This window comes from Danio rerio, chromosome 23 (genome assembly GCF_052040795.2).
Source record: "Danio rerio strain M-AB ecotype USA chromosome 23, GRCz13ab, whole genome shotgun sequence".
Lineage (NCBI taxonomy): Eukaryota > Metazoa > Chordata > Actinopteri > Cypriniformes > Danionidae > Danio > Danio rerio.
In genome coordinates, this window is record NC_141043.1 from 37841123 (window position 1) to 37850000 (window position 8878).

At 37.4% G+C, this 8878-nt stretch overlaps 1 protein-coding gene across 33 annotated transcripts in view; it reads left to right on the forward strand.

Annotated features, from left to right (window-relative positions):
• The first annotated feature begins 3110 nt into the window (after positions 1 to 3110).
• The window catches only part of chst13 (carbohydrate (chondroitin 4) sulfotransferase 13), a 416663-nt gene continuing 410895 nt past the window's right edge, over positions 3111 to 8878 (forward strand). For all 33 annotated transcript variants that reach the window (XM_087307583.1, XM_087307560.1, XM_087307582.1 and 30 more), the window contains exons 1-2: positions 3111 to 3165; positions 6141 to 6348. The gene's annotated coding sequence lies outside the window, so the exon portion shown is untranslated. The remainder of the gene's footprint in view (positions 3166 to 6140; positions 6349 to 8878) is intronic.

Consider the following 8878-nt stretch of genomic DNA (forward strand, 5'->3'; position numbering starts at 1 on the left):
TTTAAAAATCTTGTTAATAAATATGAACTATTAGAGCATCAAATATAGCTAAATGAAGCAATTAATCTATACAGTCACTGTGTGTACATGTGTGTGTGTTAGAAAAGTAAAAGTTAATAAAATGCAACTTGAGAACAGAAAGGAGACTGTCGGATGTTTTCTTCGAAAGCAGCTGCTTTTGTAAACAGTATAGCGATCAAACCGGGCTTTGAAATGGCAGAGAATTGCGCGACTGTTTATCTGATACCGTTCTGACATTTGAGTTCCGGTAATGACGGAGGAACTGAGATTTGGCTCTTTATTCAGCTCAGTGAGCCCCGCCAGATGAAACTGCCCCCATTAGTTTGGAGCATATAATCGCTCAGACTAATTCAATTAAAACTCTTTTTGAAGGAAAGCTCAAATTGCCCTATGATTGCGAGCCCACCGAGTCTTTAAATGATTCTGTCAGACTCAAATGTGCATGTACCAGTAAAGCTGTGATTTATGGCTGCCTGGCAGTGGATGTGATTTTCTTTCCTCTAAGCAGTTGCAGTCAATGACGGCCGCCGCTGAACGCAGAGAGCAATTAAAGCTCCATTCCGCTTTTGTTGCTAGATGGGCATTTTGAGTGACACAATGATGCTCTGATACTTACAGCGAATGGCTTTGCATGCGTCAGTTCCTGCCAGGCACCTTTTCCTTCCCTTTTCAAGCCAATTTTGTTTGCTTGTGCGAGTGGTTCAACTGGTGCTGTCTGACCATAATGATTCTGTGATTTCCATCTACAGCCCTGGTGACCAAGTAGTTACCCCAATGTAGGTATTGCTGCTGCCTGGAGACTTCCAAGTGGGAGGGATTACATTGCAAGTAGGCTGTGTGACCTCCAAGTGGGAGGGGACATATGCCACAAGTGGGCTGGGTTTAGGGTTGATCCTAGATGTAGTAGACATTAATAAAAGATCAGGTAACTGCTGAGTTGGGTTTAGGGTTGGGGTAAGTTTAGACATTCATGTAGGTTAGACTCCATGACATGTACAAGACTTTAAATAAATGAAAATTGCAGGTTTGTACAGCTCACTTTGGAGCTCAGTTCCCATTTAGAGCTGGCTTCAACCTCTGTTTACAGAAGTGCCCAAACTCGGTGCTAAGGGCAGGTGTCCTGCAAAGTTTAAACTGGTCACACTGGACTTTTCTCTCCATAGACTTCCATTCATACGCGCGAGAATGAGTCAGACCGGAAACGCAAGTTCATGCGTCAATTTTCGCAGGTCGCTGTGGTGCAGGGTTCAAGCTTGGTGAATGTTGACCTGCAGAATCGCATCACTTGACTGCCGGAGACGAATCGAGGATCAAAATATGACCTCTATGGACAGAAATTTAAAATATGGACCGATCATTTGCTTTTTTAATGTCTAATCATTTCATTTAATCCCGCCCTTTTTCGCAGCGCCGTACGACAGAATTTCGCTCACACAAACTCTAGTGTGACCGCAGCTTCAGTTTGAACTCCAATCAGACACACCTGGTCTAGCTAATCATGCTCTTAAGCTGTGGTCACACTGCAATTTTTGCCCCTACAGACTTCCATTTATACACAAGCAAATGTAACAGACTGTAAACGCAAGCTCACTGTACTCTTTGTTGGAAAGTTCAGGTTTGGCAGACTCTGACTTGCAAAATCACATCACGTGGCTGCGTGAGACCAATTGAAGATAAAAACATGACCTCTCTGGACAGAAATTTAAAATGTGGAACAATTGCTCACTGTTTTTAAATGTCTAATCCTTATGTTTAATCCTGCCCCTTTTCGACATAATTTTGCAAGCTCAAACTGACTGCGGCATTACTAGGCCTTTTAGAAACATCCATGCAGGTTTGTTGAGGCAAGAAGGAGTTAAAATTTGCAGGACACTGGCCCTCCAGGATCAAGTTTGGGCACCCTTTGGTTTATACCCTTCACCTAGTGACTTTTTAGGAAGTGGGTGGTTTTACGGCATGGGGCATAATAAACAAATGTCTTTTATCAGATTGTCACTTGCTATTAAAGTAAGTGTAGTGGTGGATAAAGTGAGGCTTTGTGAAACACTGAAAGCAAATGTGTCGAAGCTTCGAAACATTTAAAAAACTGTCTCTACATTGACACATAGTGGTCACTTTTACATATATTGCTCTGGAACAGCTTCAGCAAAGAAAATTAAGCAAATTAAGGTATTAAACCCCACGTTCTAAAGTTGAGGTTTCAAGTTATTCATTTTCTTTTCCTTTATTCATCAGGGATCGCCACAGCAGAATGAACCGCCAACTTATCCAGCATATGTTTTATGCAGCGGAAGTCCTTTCAGCTGCAACCCATCACTGGGAAAGTCATTGTGTCATTCATTCATTCATTTTCTTTTCGGCTTAGTCCCTTTATTAATCTGGGGTCACCACAGCAGAATGAACCGCCAACTTATCCAGCATATGTTTTACACAGCTGATGCCCTTTCAGCTGCAACCCATCACTTGGAAACATCTATACACACTCATTCACACACAAACTTATACACTATGGACAATTTAGCCTACCCAATTCACCTGTACCGCATGTCTTTGGACTATGGGGGAAACCGGACCACCCAGAGGAAACCCACGCAAACACGGGGAGAACATGCAAACTGTTAAACTCCACACAGAAATGACCCAGCCGAGGCTCGAAATAGCGCCCTTCTTGCTAAGAGGCGAACTTGCTACCCACTGTGCCTCATTGTGTCATTTCAAACCATAAATTGTTTAATTTTTTTAGCACAACAATTGAAGATTTTCTGAAGATAAAGTGGGTGAACAATTATTTTCAACAACCCAAACGGTATTTCTAAATATCAATTCAGCAGTCTTTCAAGTTTAATTAAATATAGATTCAAAAAGCTCTGATTTTATACATGTTGATTAAAACTTCTCAATGATATAATGAGATTCCTAGTGTATGAGGGAATCTCTGTGTGTTTAAATTTAAAAGCAGGTGTCAAAAGACCAGCTGTGTTCATTAGGCCTAGAAATGTAAATGCAGCCTAAATGAAGAGGTACTTTTAATTTGACATGTCTCGACAGGAACAGATGTCATCATTTAAGACTTCTGGACATTGTTGCCTGGAACGCAAACTGGGAGGAATGGGAGAGAGAGATGAGCAGCAGCTGTGAATCCAGGTCTGTATCTCCAGAAATAGCACATGCTCTCCGAACACGTTTCTTCAGGTGGCTTCAACCTGCTTTAAATCAACTCTGGATGTTTTTTTTTCTTTTTTGTTATTTATGTTCACATTCTCCCTTAGTTCAACTAACAAACTAACAAGTTTGTCTTTTGGAAAAATAACTAAACAGTGTAACGTTAGCTGCTTTAGAGACATGCTTTATATGACTTTTAAGTTTTATGTCAGTGTTTTCATTTAGCACCAACATATTTAGGTTAAGTAATGTATTTCTCTCTTTAATCGTGTCATTGCCATTAAAGTGGAATTATTAAACTTAATACTAAAACTACTGATAACGAAAAAAAAGACAGTCTTGGAGGATTTTGCATGTAAATAAGTGTTCGCTCTTGCATTAGGATTTGATCACCCATATTAACGACCATGCTGTGGCAATACTTGGATGTAAACAACAACAGTTTTGAATTTTACTATTTACATTTAGTACTGTATACATTTGTTCTGCATGTTTATACTGTTCACACCAAAAAAAATAAGTGTGAAAGCTGCTAAAATACACAGAGACGGTTTTAAATTTAATAGGTGGTAAAAAATAATTCATGTGAGCAATATTAATGAATCTATTAGCCAAATATTTCACTTACTTGACCAAAAATAACAAAAAATATCAATGTTGTCAAGGTTTTTGCCTTGAAAATCTACCTAAATTTCTAGTTTTCTCTCTAAATATGCATGTTTCAGTCAGTTCTGAGGCATTATGTAGGTACTGTTCTTCCAATATGGTCGGCTGGCACTACAAATAAACACACATTGAGTTTTGTTCCATATCTATGCATCCAGTCATTAAACTTACTTATTCCCAAGGCGTTTTATACCGAAGTTGATGTATAGTCCCACAATGTTTGTGTTTCTTAACGTGTTTTTATTTTATTATGAGTGGGTCTTTAACCCCCAACTCGCATACACTACAGACAATTTAGCTTACCCAATTCACCTACAGCGCATACCTTTGGACTTGTGGGGGAAATGCACGCAAACACGGGAAGAACATGCATACTCCACACAGAAATGCCAACTGATGCAACTGGGGATTGAACCAGTGACATTCTTGTTGTGAGGCGACAGTGCTACCCACTGTGCCATCTATTAAAAACATTGTTATTTTCAATTTTATATTAAAGATCTTTGTGTGGAGGTTACATCCCAGGTAGCAAAGAATTCTAAACCTAGATTTGGCATAAAGCTGGCACAGCAGGCATTTATCTCACACTGGCACACAGCATGTGGGCTAAACATGGCTCGGGTTTGGCAGAGGTGGCACACAAGATTTGGACCAGATGTAAAATGTAGTATTTGGCCCAGATGTTAAAAATTGATATGTGGGCCACGTACAATAAGTCTTGTCCCACATTTAAAATACATTAAAATAAATTTTGAGTAAAAAAAAAGAAATTCTACTAATCAGGTCGCTTTGAAAAAAAGCAAATCCATAGTGTGCCTAAAGCGCAGTGGTCAATTTCATTGCAATGGTGACACACCAACCTATCTGGCCCAGTTAATAACTTGGCTGTGATATGACCTAGATATGGTCCATGTTTATCCCCTGTCTGGAAGCCAGACTTGGTCCAGGCATGTGGGCCAGGCAAAACCTGATTGTGTGAGCCAAAGCTGGGCCAGATAAATTTTGTTATGTGGGATGTAAATTATATTTGAGCTATTGAGTTTGATTTTTATTGTTGAGAAATAATAATAATAATAATACAACTGAAAGAAACACATATGAGCAATTCCAATATCAACCTTGCCATGACAAAAATTAAGTTTTCCCCAAAACAGCAAAACCGTTGTATTTTACAGTACTTTAAAAATACTCAAAAGTATCTCTGTCAGTGTTTTCAAACAACTGTATTTAATTTACCAAAGTCACACAAGTGGCAATTTCACATCTGTCACATCCATAGCCGAGAGATGTCACATCCATAACGAAGCTTTTTCCTAATAAATGCAAAAATGTAAAATCAATCATGTTTGTTCTATAGTGAGGCAGCTCTTATCCTTTTGATTAGCATCGTTTCTTTTGAGTTGTGCAGTTTAATTCATAGAATTTATACAAAGTATGTTGTATACTGTAAACTTGCAAACTTTTTTGTCACCTCTATAATGCATGTTTAATCTTCTCATTTCAATTATACAGAATGTTTACAGATTGATATTTTTCTGCTCCCACAACTCTGTGGCTAGTTGTTTTGAAAAATATAAACAGAAGTTTCAATATAATGCTAACATATACTTCCTTTGTCAATTTATGTTTTGAGATTTTACTGCAAATGTCACGTCCCTAATGCTAAAATTGCTCGTATGCATCTAAAAAAACTCAAGTTATGCTTTTGTAAAAAAAAAAAAAAAAAAAACATGTTGGTTTTTATCAATCAGTCAATCAATCAAGAAAATGGAGACCATTTGTTAACAAAAATGTGCCTGTTTTGTAACCAGAAATTTATGGTAATTTTCTACCAGGACATTAACAAATGTCAAGATGTAAAAAAATTCTTGACGATACGTTTTACAGTTAAAGTCAAAATTATGAGTCCTCCTGTGGATTTTTTATTTTATCTTTTTCAATTATTTTCCAAATGATGTTTAACAAAACAAGGAATTTTTCCACAGTATTTCATATAATATTTTTTCTTCTGGAGAAAGTTTTATTTGTTTTATTTCGGCTAGAATAAAAGCAGTTTTTAAATTTTGTAAATTTTATTATCACTGTTATTATTTCAATTGTTGAAAATAATAATTGAGGAGAGCTAATAATTCTGACTTCAAATATTAACAAAATTCTTCTTTGTTCTTGGCTAGTTTTGTAAGATCCCATATTGATATTAATGATATTTCCCACTCTCCAGATCAACTTATCTCCCTTCTACCATGCGTCCTTCATAATTCCTTCAATCCTACTTGTATTTCTCTCTTTAGGCGTCTCTCTCTCTCAGCCCAAGGCCTCCTGCTGACAGACAGATTCTTGAATGGCTGATGGTCAGAATAAAGAGACACAGATGTGGACAATTATCTCCGGTTCACTCATGCGCGCCACACGCGTCCTTCTCCCCGGCTCTGCGCGGCTCTCGGCGGGTCTCCGAGGACAAGATCGACCCCTGGAAATGATCATCACACCTGCGTGAAGGTAATAAGATGGCGGTTTGAGAGCCGATGTGATTACCGGGCTCGCAGGCGTGGAGTGTGATTGGCAGCGGAATGTAGACGGTGTGATTATGGGGCGACGGATCTTGGCTGTTATTTCTCCTGGTGCAAAGGTGTTGAACGTGTGGATGCTGGAAATATGTCGAAGCATCAGTTCTAATAGCTGACTCAGTCCCTTATATGACACAGTGTTGGTGTGTGCCATCTGTATATGTCTTTGTGTTGAGTTTTGCCCAAATATCTCCAAAAACAGATTGAATGACATCATCTTCAAGTAATTCGTAGTTTCACAGGCCCATAGCCAGCCTGGTAAAAGGGGTGGTTATTATTATTATTTTTTTCAAGAAGTGGACCTTTTTGTGGTTATAGGCCTCATTTAGGATACTATGTATTACTATTTTGGCTACTATTTTAAATTCTGCATTTTAGTAACATGTTAAGCACTATTTTAGCTGAAATAGATTGTCAGATGCCAATCATGATAAAAAAAAGGACATTTGAAAATTCAGGGATAACAACAATAGCCAAAATTAAAAAAAAAAAAATAAATCATATTAATTTGTCACTTTTGGTGAAACACATGTTCATTTGTCATTTTTTGTTTCAAGAATAGAATACAAGTCACTTGTTTAATTGTTTTTTTTTAAATAATGTTTAAAAACAATATAGATGACTTCACCTACGTCAGATTGTATGTTTTCTTGCACATTGGATGTTAAACTCATGAAAAAAAATAATTGTGTGCACTGGCCAAAACTGATTCGCTAAAGTCACAACACCCAGAGGATTCAACTTTGTCTTTTTTGATGGGTTATTTTCACTTTTCATGATGGTATAGCAGTCAAAATAGGACAAATGAGCTCATGTATGGGAGAAATTCTGTGGCCTCATGTATCAACGGTGCGTACGCACAAAAACTTTGCGTACGGCAGATTTCAGGCTCACGTTTGGATTTACTAACGATGAAATGAATGTGAGTGTGCGTTGGTCCATGCCAGCTTCATGTCTGGCATACATGCATTTCTTGTGTGTGTTTGTTTTATTTCCATTGGCGACTCCAAAAGGCAATTGTGTTAAATTTGCACGCGACAAAGCATCTTTGAGCCGTGCAATGGCAGCTGTATTGGACGGGATCATTCGGTATATAAGGCAGGGATCTTTTTACGATTAATTGTGCAGCTCAAACTCACAGTGCAATGTTCAGACCCCACTGCCTTAACCGGATCAGCTAAACTCTCCCACTGTATTTTTTTCTTTTGTTATTAATTCCGAAGGACAGACTTGCAAATAACACAATTTTCTCTGGTCTGTGAAGTTTCTCGTTTCGCTTGCTTTTGCCATTGCTTTTTTTTTGGTTTTGCCAAAAGTAGAGTCATTACCATATTTATACAGGGGAGGAGGCAAGGAGGGGTTTTGCACTCGTGCACGTGCGCTCAGTTTCACGTTAATTCAGATGTACAGAGAGAATATGCGTGGGATTCTGTGTACGCTGTGTTTCATACATCTGAATTTTTTACTGTGTACGCACAAAGCTGTAAATGTTTTAGTATGAATTTAATGCAAGTCTTCGTACATGAGGCCCCTGGACTTTTGTCAGTGAGGGGTGGGTCTTTCAAACCACCCGAACCCCCCCTGGCTACAGGCCTGTTTTATGTTAGATTTTTGGAAACTTTTAAAAAATCAATAGTAAATTATTTTTAGGTTTTTTTTTACCTTCATGTATATGAGCTATATGACAAAAAAATAAAATAAAATGAAAGAAATGTATAAAAAATTATGAATAATTTATTTACGCTGCATGGTGAATACCTGATATAACATCACCCTAAAAGTAAGTGTAATCTGTTTAAGTTTTATTTTACAATTATTACAATAAATACAGAACTTTTGAATTTTTAAACATATAAATGTGCCGTCCACAAATCCATTTAATGTTTTGATTTGCTTTTGATTTATTGTTCTATTCATCCATCTATCTACATAAAATGTCGGCTGCTTATTATTTTTTTTTGTGGAAAACATGACTGCCATTTACACTATTAGGCTAAGTTTTTAAGTTTTTTTTTTTGTAATACAGAAACATTCCATTAATTTAATCATAAGTGACAACTTATTTTCATTTTAGACAAATGCTGCTCACTTGAACGTTGTATTAATCTAAACCATCATGCAACACAACCGTTTCCTACATTTAGCTTTCGTTGCCTTGCGTTTTGGCAAATACTTCATGTTTGTATTAAACGTAAACATCATTACAGTTGTTAGATTTACGCAGAGGCTTTTGTAATCGTTTTACGTCATCCTCAAACTCACTGGCAAACACACAAGACTTTAATACACGGCACTTTAAACAAACCTTGAAAGTATTCGCTGACATCATTTGGCTGTCCCTTCTTTTCCAAATGAAAATGTCTCTGTTTTCAATAACACTATCATTTCATCATAAATTTGAAGCCAATCCTTTTAAACGCTTAAATACCGTCCACTTAAAAGTACTTTTAAGGGCCAAACTC